General features: G+C 39.7%; 1 protein-coding gene and 1 non-coding gene across 3 annotated transcripts in view; both read right to left on the bottom strand.

Moving 5' to 3' along the window:
* Window positions 1-12,093, bottom strand: part of FRMPD4 (FERM and PDZ domain containing 4) — a 316,970-nt gene that overhangs the window by 198,591 nt on the left and 106,286 nt on the right. The gene's annotated exons all lie outside the window — the stretch shown is intronic.
* LOC142052180 (U6 spliceosomal RNA) lies at window positions 7,163-7,269 on the bottom strand. Its single transcript, XR_012658752.1, has one exon. It is a non-coding gene; the product is annotated as a U6 spliceosomal RNA (small nuclear RNA).

The following is a 12,093-nucleotide window of genomic DNA, read 5'->3' as shown; positions in this document are numbered from 1 at the left end:
TTTAACTAGTACCTGGGAAACTCACAGAGAGTGCTTATTTAGCTCTGGAGCACATTTTACAATATTACCATTCCAGGCTTACTCTGATTTCCAGTATCACTGCAGCCCATACAGTGTGCATACCCAGCCCAGTACAAGACTTTTTCCCATTAAGGAAAAAAAAAAAAAAACAAAAAAACCAAACAACCCACAAACCAAAAAGCCCACATTCTAGTTCTGGTACTGAAATGCTGTGTAGACTTCAAAAGGTTATTTATAGTTATAAATATAAATATAAAGGTTATAGTTTACTACCAGTAATGACAGCAGGACCACTTGGTTTCTGCCGCTCACCTGACACCACTAATGCATTCAAATTACCCGAGGAAACACGTACAAAACATGGCACCACTTACAGCATCACTACAGTAAATCATCCAAACAGAGCCAGTCAGCCCCGAGATTAGCTGCGTGCGTGCTCATGTTATTCCTGTAGGAATCTGATCCAGAATGTCCATGGAAGAACGTCTAAGCCAGGTGAAGACAGTGCCATTTACACAACTACTATACGTCTGTTTTGCAAAGACAAATCAAAACCAGCTCTAGATACCATATCTATAGCATATATTTATACATATAAATAAAATACATACACACTCATTTTTTAAGCAATTCACCCTTATTTTGGAAATTTTCTCAGAGCAACAGCTCACTTGAGCAAATATTGCAGACTACTTTCACTAAACAAACAAGACTACACATCCAGGAACACATAATTTCATTGCAGCAGTTGTCTTGCAGGACATTTTATCCTATCTCTGGGAAAGACTTGGGGGGGGGGGGGGCGCGCGGAAATCAGCATTAAAGCCCTGGAAAGGGTGCCTTCAAAATAAAAAAAAAATAAAAAAAGAGAGAGAGTATGCATGCAGACACAGAAGAAAACAAAAACTTCAGGAGCATTTATAAAACAAGAATTTCCTTAGTGTTTAAGACACGGTTAAACAGATACTCTGCTGAAATAGTGAAGGCATTTATTTCTGATATTCAGCTATATATACAGGTGGTGTTCATGTGTGTATTGCAGGGTAGGAGAGTTAAACAGGTGAATAATTTAGAATAACATAAAAAGTCCTTGGTTCTTACAAATCTCTTCACTGTGAGAGCAATGCAAGATCAAATCTAGTGTGCATGTATAGCATTACCTTTTCTCTATAGGAAGTGATGCTTTCTTTCTGTACCTAGTGATGCTTCTAAAATATGTCTAAGTCACTGCAAGATGACGCTGTGCTTCACGCGAAAGAATGACTGTGGCTCTCCTTCACGCAGCCACCCAGCGCATTAAGGAGAGAATTAGCAAGTTTGGGTTCAGTGAGCTCTGTGTTACTTTTGAAACTGCAGACAAAAACAATAGAAACAAAACACTCATAGCAAAGTCTGTCAGTAATTATTTCTAATAAATGTTCTGGTTAGTAAATGCCATATCTAGTGAAGTTTCATATTTATTATAGCTCTAAGCAAAGTTAAAGCTGTAGTGTTGTCAGAGAGAGAAAGGGAAAGGATACAGAGAAGGCACATCCTACCCTCTCCTATGTCCCAGCAAAATACAACCTAACTATCCTCAGATATAGAAATTACATACTAAGTCGCTTATGAAGATCTAAACTTTATTGTAAAAACAGCCTTAGTTTAATATTATCCTGACCTGTGCTATGCAGCCATCCGAAATACTGCCAATGATGCTTTCACCACCTTCAGTACACACGGTCAGCAAATAAATATCCAATAACCAGCAGCTTAAACAGCAGACAGCTTAACCTTTCTCCTGTCCTTAAAAAATGCCAGACTTCTCAGTGTTTGCTCAAGACTCTTCTTTACCAACATTCAATTTGAATGAGCCCGTGCAAATGCACCGTTCATCCTCTCGTGAGAGGAGGATGCATTCATGTGAAACATGAGGAGCATGCCTAATGCTGAAACATACTCTCTGCATCCTCAATGAGATTTTATTACAGGGCTCTCTTACGTCTCACCGGCGTGTGTCAACACGCCTGCAACCATGCCACTTCTTTTATGGCCAGATGCTGTCTGTACACTCGTATTTACATCCAGTACTCTACAGGAGCACTATATATCACACATACGTTATAACACAAGTGGGGCTATTTAAAAAATAATCAACCCTGTCATTCCAAACACTCAATATATGATACTGACATAAAAAAATATTCTGTTAATATTGCATACAGCTAACTCTGGTTATTAACAACCAGATTTTAAAACTATTTTGGCTTCCAAAAGCATTAAAGGGCTTGGATTTTCAAATGTGCCTAAAGGTAAGACGATTTTATAAACTTGCTCTATGGTCCTTAGAGGAAAATCTGGTAGTTTAAAAATACAAACAAATTTTTAAAAATAGTTATTTTTGTATATTGTATCAGAGCTCCATATGACACAAATTCGTAATTTCTGAACTTGTCAGCAAAATTTGTGGGTTAAAATCTGTTTAAAAAATACCAAACAAATAAGAAACATAAAATAAACTACAAAACCATAACCAGCTTCCTCGAGCCTGCAACCCTTTAAGGAACACTGCTAGTGCAACTGTAATTTTTGGTTAAAGAAACACAAATTACAAAAAGAATGGCTTTCACTGAGATATTTTAGTATCTTGGGCTGTGACAACTAGATTTCACCAGCTTTGATAAATAATCAAAGAGTCTGGCAAACATTCAGTTTTTCTAGTCCCCCACCTACATGGTTCTACAGTTCCTATCAATACATTATTTATATTTCAGGAGCATTCTCCACACGGTAATTGCCTTCTACACTGGTAGGAAGGAAGTCTCTGTTGCAAAGATCTTCCACTCCAAGACAGCAAGGAAGGAAAACGTTAGTCTTTTAAATATAGTTTCCTAGTCATAATAAAGATGCATGTTACAAGTAATGGGACAGAGATGCTGCCATTCTAAATAAAAATCTCTCAGAAATATTGAGTTCAAGAAAAGCACTATGGCAATACCTCTCACTATCATCTTTGTTAAAACAATAAAAGTGCAATAAAATGAAGCCTTAAAAACATAACTCATCTTGATGACTTCTGTATCTTCCTTGCTTTCTCCATTTATTTGCTTCTCTTTATTCTTTTCACTATGTACCTAATATTACCTCCTCTTAACACCGTATTTCTTGTTCTACCACTATGTCCTTACTAAAACAATGTCTCTTTATCACCACTTATGCTGCAGGATTGACTCCAGGAATTTCCTGGAGTGTCCGACCGTTTGGTCCAGGGTTCGCGGGTATACACCGCACATCTCCACTGGCTGTCTTGGAGCCACCTCCCTGATCGCTCCGGGACCCACAGAGGGATCCCCCCTGACGTAACCCCACAAAGCACAGCAGGAGTTTCAGTAAGGCCTCATGCTGCTGGAAACAGGATTTTCTTAATAGCTGCGACACAACAGGGCGTGCCGTGTTGAGGAGTTATCATGGAAGCTTCCAGGGGCTTTACGGGCTTACAGGCCAAACTGACTGTATCCCCAGTCTGACAAAATTATTCTGCTTAAACTGTTGGTGATCCTTAAAGTCTATAAAGCAAGACTGGTGGTAATTTAGAAAGAGTAGGAAGACACACAACTCCAACCAGGTTTGGTTTTGAAAACATTCAGCAGTGGAGTAAGATGCTAGAAAGAAAATATTATGAAGGGGTTGGGGTTTTTTAAGTCCTTCTGTTCTTTCTACTCTTGTTGATGCCATTCAATTATCTACTTATATTTTTAGGGAAGAAAAGAAGATATCATCACGTAAATATAGCAATTCACCTTCTTTGGAAATAACAACAAGGAACCTAATTTCTTTCTGTTTAATCCCCAGTGGAATCTGCAGTAAGAGCATCTCCAGAGGAGGGCAAAGACATGGCAACTGTATTACAGAAAAACTGTAAATTTAAGGACATAATTTTGGAAACTTAAACTATGACAAAGTAATGCTCACCAGAGAATTATATTAATTATAAACATAAATATAACATTTTCAAACTGAAAGGCAGAGTAATAAACTATCAAGCAATTCTTGCATGAAGCAAGATTTTATTTTTCTACCTTCCGGCTTCATCCTGAGTTTTTATGCAATACATGCTGATGTTGGCAAAGGCTCATATGCTTAATTAGTTACACCTAAGATAGTCAAGTGCTCCAGCACTTTCATTTGGTATCTATTTTCCTCCTCTTTTATTGATTGCAGTTCACACTTGCAATGAAGAATTAAAATATCTTCCTTCTGTACAGGCAGAGTTGCTGATTTATGTGCACTGTACCTCCATACGCTTTTACGGAAATGCCTACCTAGTGGAGAAAGCGCGCACCGAGAGCTTTCTAGGTAGCAGAGCAACTTTCAGATTTGTGCTCATTCAACATTTAATCACCTATTAGTGATTTTCAGTATCAGCCAGTTCCCTATTTGTTCCTATTCAAAACAGGCTGCTGCAAGTTAATTATTGTCTCTTCAAATAGGGGGGGTTTGTGGTTTTTTTGATACAGGGGTTGGGCGAAACCTTTAGGCATCCATTTATCAAACACAACACGTGTAGTAGGCAAGAAATCTAAGACCTAAAAGAATGTCAACTACCTGGTAGTTCAATATTTGATTTTTTCGTTTTTATTCTGAGCTAAGAAGTTGCCCTTTTTCTAGTATGTCCCTCGCAGAATAATTCCAGGAAAAGTAATAGGTGTTTTGTATTCAGATCAACACTTTTCTATTTTGCCTACTGAGAAAACTCCTCTTTTCAACTGCTTTACCTTTAGTCTTAACAACCAGAGGGGTGCAATAAGGAAGCAGTATTCATAGACCTTGAACTGGAAGCCACCCCCCACGTGCACAATACAGCAGTTGTTATATTATCCCAAGCTCCGTTTACCCCACTTGAACCAACTAAGTCAAAACCTCTAAGTAAGTCCTCCTTTCTGCTATTAACTCTCAAATGGAAGTAAAACAGGGACTAAACCACTTCAGGAGTTTCAATCTCTGCCACCCAACCATGCCTGTTCTCTGCAGGAGGCCCCAGCCATGGCCCAGTTTCATTCCAGGTCACGTACCATCCTGTGCACCAACAAGTAAGCGAATAAGATTGTATTTTCCTATTTGTACTGACCAAGGATTCCACCCAATGCAGCAGCAGCTGAGTGCTTGTCTGCAGAAACTCAAAAGATTATGTTGACTGCCTATAGTTGCCACCCAGTTAAGAAGAAAACAAACTCAAGAATATATGTACTGATGGTTCATATAAAAGCCATGACACACACAGACACACACACACACAAGCCTCATGCTGCAGGGGAATACCCCCAAAACATCAATTGTATACACAGAATTTTGCTACTAGAAGATCACCAAATCAGCACTTAACTGAGCGAGTGCTCTACCAAATGTAAATGCAAAGGACTGACACAAAGACTTCTCCGAAGAGGTGATCCTGGAAAGCATTTCTTCAAAGGGCAATACAAAGTATAACCTAAACTAGCAGATAAAACTAAGCTCACTATTTTGCTAATCTATGTTCATCCATATTAATTCTCATACAGCCAACAGAGATCCTCTGACTACAGGTATACGTCTGTTTAGGTCTGATTTACCATAGAGTTATTGTTCAAAAACATGAAGAGGAGACTGGGTGACAGCACAAACCAAAGCAAAACAAAGGATTGCAAGAGGACATTTACAGCTCTGTTTGCGAGTCTAAGGACCAGAAGTTTCAAATATTAACTTAGTCACCAAAACCCCACTGAATTTCAACAGCACTTAGACTTCTTACTCTCTGAAACACCAGTGATTTTAACTTTCGAGTGCTTTTACCTAGGAATAAGAAAGTCAGAGAGAGTTACTCCACCACTGTATACCTATCCAAATCACACACTTCATTGGAAGCACCATAATTCCTCAAGACAATAATGCATTCACTCTATTTCTTCACTTTACCCAAGGTTAAAAGTCCAATAGAGATGAAAAGTCGGGTGTAAGTAGTTACAAATCAACTGAAAAGCAAAAGATACGACAGACTTGTTCCCTGTGTTCCTGATTCATAAAGATGCCAGCAGCGAAGCTGTGATAACTCACACAAGTCAGGATTTTTCACTTTAGCATGAGTATACAGAAATATGGCTCTTCTCCCTCTAGCCACTTCCCCCCCTCGCCCCCCACCCCCCTTTTGTGTGTGTGTGTGTGTGTGTGTGTGTGTGTGTGTGTGCATCTGTGTGTAATTGCATACATAGTTTACATAGCAAAATGTAACCTTTCTTTATTTGTAACGCAAGTTTTTCTGGTCTTCATCTTTGTAGAGAAAAGCCTAATAACAGCCAAAATTTCTATCAAAACAGAAATGGTTATAAAAGTCCCATTTGGGAGGGGTTGAGGGGCGAAGCCACTTAAAGGGATTTAAGCACAGAGACTTGCTTAGCATCCATCTTGCATCTAATGGTAAAAGTTCAGTACCACTCCAGAATACCAGCTTACCTGTATGTTAGTAGCAATGGAGAATGCGAGAGAGGATTTCCATGTTCATCATCCACACCTTGCCAGACCACTGTTTCCAAGCTATCTTTAAAAGGGAAGGGCCAGTAAATGACACAGGAAGCCTATGGCTTACCTAAAGCACTCCAAGTGAAGCATCTGCTAATACACATACTAGAAATTTTCTCAACAGTGGGTTTTGCAGCTTTGCACAGCTGTTATAGATGTTCTTTATCACTGCTACTTTTTTTTTTTTTAATAAAGTATACCCCTATTAAACCACTGCCTTCTTCCCCTCCTCCTCTCCCAATCTGGTTGTCTGGTTTTCACTTATTTGCATTCCTCTTCACCTTAAATTTTCTTCTTTATTTAGTATCTTTCCCATCACTTCTGCCAGGCTTTCCAACAACTACTTTTGCTACGTGATTCCTTCTCTTCCATTTTAATTTCTGGTTTCCTTGTACTTCACTCTCTACCAGCTTGACTTTTTTCTCTTTTCCCTTTCCCTGCTCTTCCTAAGAATCACAAAATCATAGAATATCTCAAGTTAGAGGGGTCGCATAAGGAACATCGAGTCCAACTCCCTGCTCCTCACAGACTACCTAACATTAAACCATACGACTAAAAGTGTCAAGACATCCCTTGAACTCTGACAGGCTTGGTGCCATGACCAGTCCCCTAAAATACGGAACCCTTCACAAACTTGCATGTCATCCTTGCACAGTGGTCACGCTAATCTTCTCTGTATCATTTCACCTTTAGTACATGTGCTGCCAAAGCAAGCACAACTGGATGTCTGTTGGATGTCTCCTGTCCCTTTCCAACGACCCCAAATTAGCAAACCTGCTCAGATGACAGCAGACTGTCCATGGCTCACTCTGTCAGCTTAACTACCACGCAGAAAGTGAAACCTCAGTGTTTGATCAATTTGCTGCCACAGAAGACCAGCATTTGTAAAAACAGATCAAGCAATTAAGGTGTATAACTGTGGCTAAAACATTATAGGCTCACGGTGAATGCTCTGAAGACCAAGGCATTCATAGTTAAAACATAGCAGCATAAAATGAGTTCTTGTGAAAAATTACATTTCCTCTTATTAAGGAAGAGCCCAAGGATTTGTACCATGACTGCCATGCCACTATGTACTATGTCACTGCTGAACACGCCATCACCAACTTCATATTAGCAATCCTTCTTCCTATAAATGACATAAAATCATCTCTCCTTGTGAATGAACCCACCCCACCCCATCCCCAGCAGGGTTACAGCACAGCAGCTCCTCAAAAGGCTTTGGAGGCAGCAGGTTACTGGATGGTTACTATCCACATGGAGGTTGAGAAGGCTGGTCTCTACCACCTGCAGTAGGGTATTAATTACATTCTTCTTGGACCCAAAAATATAGGTCTGAAAGCTGACATGGAACATCACTGTCTTTTCCGAGAACCCATTTCATTGATTAACTGTACTCGCAGCTGTGAAGCTCTTTTCAACATTCAGCTTAATTATGTCTGTGCTGATATTAAAGATCATTACTTCTTGAAATGCTTGTCATGGTCGGCCATCTAAATGTGTTTATTTTGCAGAACATGAGTAAGTGATGCAGCTAATCACAATGCAAGTGTTATGCAGCTTCAAAACATTTTTGTTGTCTGGCATAATTTGCAAGCTCAGAATAGGCACTTGCCTGTTGGCGCAGTCTCTCTTTCAGAGAATTTCATTCATTTAGTACCTCCAGGCTGGCAGCTAAATCAATCATGAACGGCCAAAACACATCCATCCACCAAAGCCACAGACCTTCATTTAGTCATATGCAGTTCAAAGAACACTCAAGCTCTTCTGCTGAAAAGATTTTGGTTTTCAAGATTAAAAACCCTAACAGGTAGGCCAGACAAGCTGAACACTTGAAAAATAAAATCAGATGTGGAGACTCCTACAGTTGGCCTGCCAATAGCAACGGGCAGATGAGAAAGGGGCTGATGGCAGATCAGCACACAGGTAGCTACCTCTCCAAACAGCATGCAAAACCATGCCTGATGCTAAGAAAATAGTTTTGCACCCCTATTTGCAAGTGCCAAAACCAAGTGTGAACTCCTTTTCTTCTCCACTACTAAAATGGAATTAATATATGGTCCTAATATAAATTGATAAGAGTATCTTTCTGCTGGAGGGGGAGAGAAGAACGCTCTGTCAAGTGAAGTATTTTCTGATGTTAAGACTACTCCAGCACCGGGCAACCAGGTTTGCCCCCTTCTGAGCACAAAATCTAGCAAAGGATTTCTCCCATACCTCCCTGAGAAGACAGCCTGCTCTCTGCTTTTTTGAGCTGAGAGAAGCTTCCTCCACTTTGGATGAAACCCCACACTGGCCAACCTTTAATTTTCTACTTACCATTCAACAACCTAAGCAAAGTGTATACACAGCCTCTGCAAGAGGCTAAAGGAAATTCAACTTTTTTTCTTGCCTCCTGGTGAGTCACAGCACCACTAGAAATGTAAAAAAAAAAATTAAATATTTCATTTGATCCACATTTTCCTCGAGGCCACAGATCCTTTGGAAGTCCCTGAGCAATATGACTGTTCTGTCCTCACTGCTACAGTATTATACAGTAACACAAAATTTGCCTAGTCTTTCTTAAGATAGGTGAAACTGCCAACTGACAGAAAATCAGCAGCCTTTGGTACCTACAGTGAACTCAGGCAAAACAAAGTGGGAGCTCAAAGTGCTGCTGAACTGTGTAAACTGTGGGGGAATATACAAAAAGTAGGGAACAGAAAATAAATATATTCATGTTACTATGAAGGGCACAGAAGAAGAAATGCAGTTAAACAGGGAGTCCATTAAGAAGAGAATAATTTAGAAGAACACACATTTGAGTACAAAATGCAATTATTCAGACAGGAAATAAGAATTAAAGAGTGATTATTATATTTTGCAAAGGGAGAACAAATGCAACTGAATCACACTGTTCAGATATTTTTGGCTTAGGCATTTTGGTTAGGGTTTGGTTTTTTTTTTTAAATCTTCACTCGTTGATCCTCATGCCCCCCCATGCCCTCTCAAATCAATGAAAAATAGTAATTAAAAAAAAATTCCACTTCAGCATCCCAATATGCCTGTGGGTAACACCACATACAACGTCATGGAAACAGCAGGAAAGAAGCCAGCTATCAAATAATTGACTATTGTTCAAAGCACACATGTTCAGGACCTGGGTCCTGGTTTCCTACAGGACAGAGACCTTCAGTAAAAGCCAGTGTGCCATAAACATTATTGCAGCAATTGATTTTAAAGACCAGTTAAAAGCTAGTGTCTGTGACAGTCCAGGTAAGCCAAACAATCTTTGTTCAGGGACTATGCAAACCACATTTGCACTTGAAGTATTTTGACCTCAATCCCACAACTGCTCCCAGCAGACGGCCAGCAACAAGTACCAAAGCCTTTTTAATCCTGCCTCTGTTCAGGTCTATACATGAGCTCCTGCACGTGCCTCTCTCTTTCACACTTAGAAAGGAAAACATCTCCTCAGACCTCAATAACAACCTCCAAAGTTAATTGTCTCCTTGAGGGCAGGAGAAAGAAGACACAGCAAAATCTATTCCAGCAGAAGCAGATTTGGTAGCCTTCAATAAACAGATGATGTAGTAAGATGTAAAGACAGGCCTATCACAATTTTAAATCATGTGCAAATGTCAGAAGATGACAGACAAAGAGAAAAATAAGCACAAAACAAATTCTTAAAATGCCAAGTGTCTTCCTGCAAACCACATTACTGCAGGGCATGGGGCAAGCCAGCAGCAGGAGCACACAAGCTTCAAATGCAGCAGCAGCCCACGAACAAGAGCAGTGATGACACTCACCAACTCCACACATACCTCAGGATTACCTTTTCAGATCTCAGCAACACTTACCAGCAAAAGCTCCATCCCAGCACAGCCCCACCCTTCCACAGACTCTGAATTTCATCTTCACTGCAGCACGGTACCCCAGAATACTCTGTACTGTTTTGGTTTTAAATCTGGTCAAAAAATACTACACATGCAGAGCATCTTCTAAAGAGAGCTGCTTAAGCAGCCAACAGTTCAGTAATAAGCAGCTGGACCTACAGCTTTGACTCCTCTAATACAAGTGTTTATGAATCTTTGAAAGAATTTTATCAGATTTCTTTTTACTAGATGCACATTGAGAGACAATTTTCTTCCAGTAATGCTTTTGCGGACAGCTCACTTTTCTTCCTGAAGTCCTATTAATCTTGTAAAAGACAATAATGACCCGAATCCAACCAGATATAGTATAAAATATTTCTGAAGTTTGACATATTTTTAATTCACCTTAACGTCTGAGCCACTGCGCATTCACTCTCGTGATCATTTACACAATTAGGTTTACAGCAGAACAGACAAGCTAAGCTCCAACAGAAACGTAATTTAAAAACTAATTACCAAGAGGCATTCCCACTAAAACCTATACTGCAGAAATGGTTCTCAGCCAGATCAGGAGATTCAACAGGTTAAGGTCCTTACTAGTCCAGAATACGGCAAAGGAGTTACAACCTGGGTAGCAAATCAAAGCAATAAGGCCCCAAATATCAGAGTAATTCTTAACAATGGAACATTTGGAGAGAGCTGGTGCTCTGCCAGTCACACTGCAAACAGAGGAAGACAAAATTCATTAAATAAATAATTCATCAGTATTTAACAACTCGGCACTGGATCCAATACTTCTCTTTTGGCTAAAGAACAGTGCTACGAATCCATCCACTTGTAACTGCACTGCTGAAAAAGTTAACAGCATTTATCGACAGGTTAATTTATAATGTCACCTTAATTTAAAAAAAATTATCTTAGCACTTTCTGACTGAAATGAAACTGCAGGTGATTGGGAACAGTGTACCTACAGGCTAATGAATGATTTGAAAGGATTCAGTGTCCAATTAACACCAGCATCTGGTTTGGGGATTTTTTCCCCCCCGTCAAAGCATTATATTAGTTATACTTCTAGTTACCAGTAACAGAAAGTTTCAATCTTGATGTTATACTTCAAGCAAAAATATGGAAAATATCACAGTCAGGACCTGGAATTCACACAAGCATAAGCAAACGCCCTATCATTTGCAAGCATGTAAAACAGTGGTAGGAAACCTTTCCCAGCCTTATTTCAGCAGCTATGCCAACCCAACACTAACTCAAGAAGTAAGTGTCCCTTGTGTCCAATGACCCATCTGCTTCCATCTGGAGTATCCTCTTTGAAGCCTGCTTCAAACTTTGCTTGGTCAAGAAAGCGGCTTCTTGAGGGTTTTTAAACATCTTTTTCAATAAAAAGGAAATTGAATAATCCACTGATCTTCAAGATTAAGCACAGCTGGAACACTGGGGACAGGGCGACTTGGGGTGTCTGGAGGAAGTATCCTTTGAGTCGTTACAATCTCAGAGCACGTGGGATGACTGAACCAGCATTTGTCTCCTGCCTGCTTAGTAACATTGTTTCTGAAGAACAATAGGGTTTTTTTCCCCTATAAATTGTTCATCACTAACTTTACGAACTCTCTAAGAGCACAACTATACAACTAAGATTAAAAATAAAGAGCAAGTATTTAGGTCCAAACCCAGCTCG

The sequence above is a fragment of the Phalacrocorax aristotelis genome, chromosome 1 (assembly GCF_949628215.1).
Source record: "Phalacrocorax aristotelis chromosome 1, bGulAri2.1, whole genome shotgun sequence".
NCBI lineage: Eukaryota > Metazoa > Chordata > Aves > Suliformes > Phalacrocoracidae > Phalacrocorax > Phalacrocorax aristotelis.
This window is presented reverse-complemented; position numbering and strand designations above follow the sequence as displayed.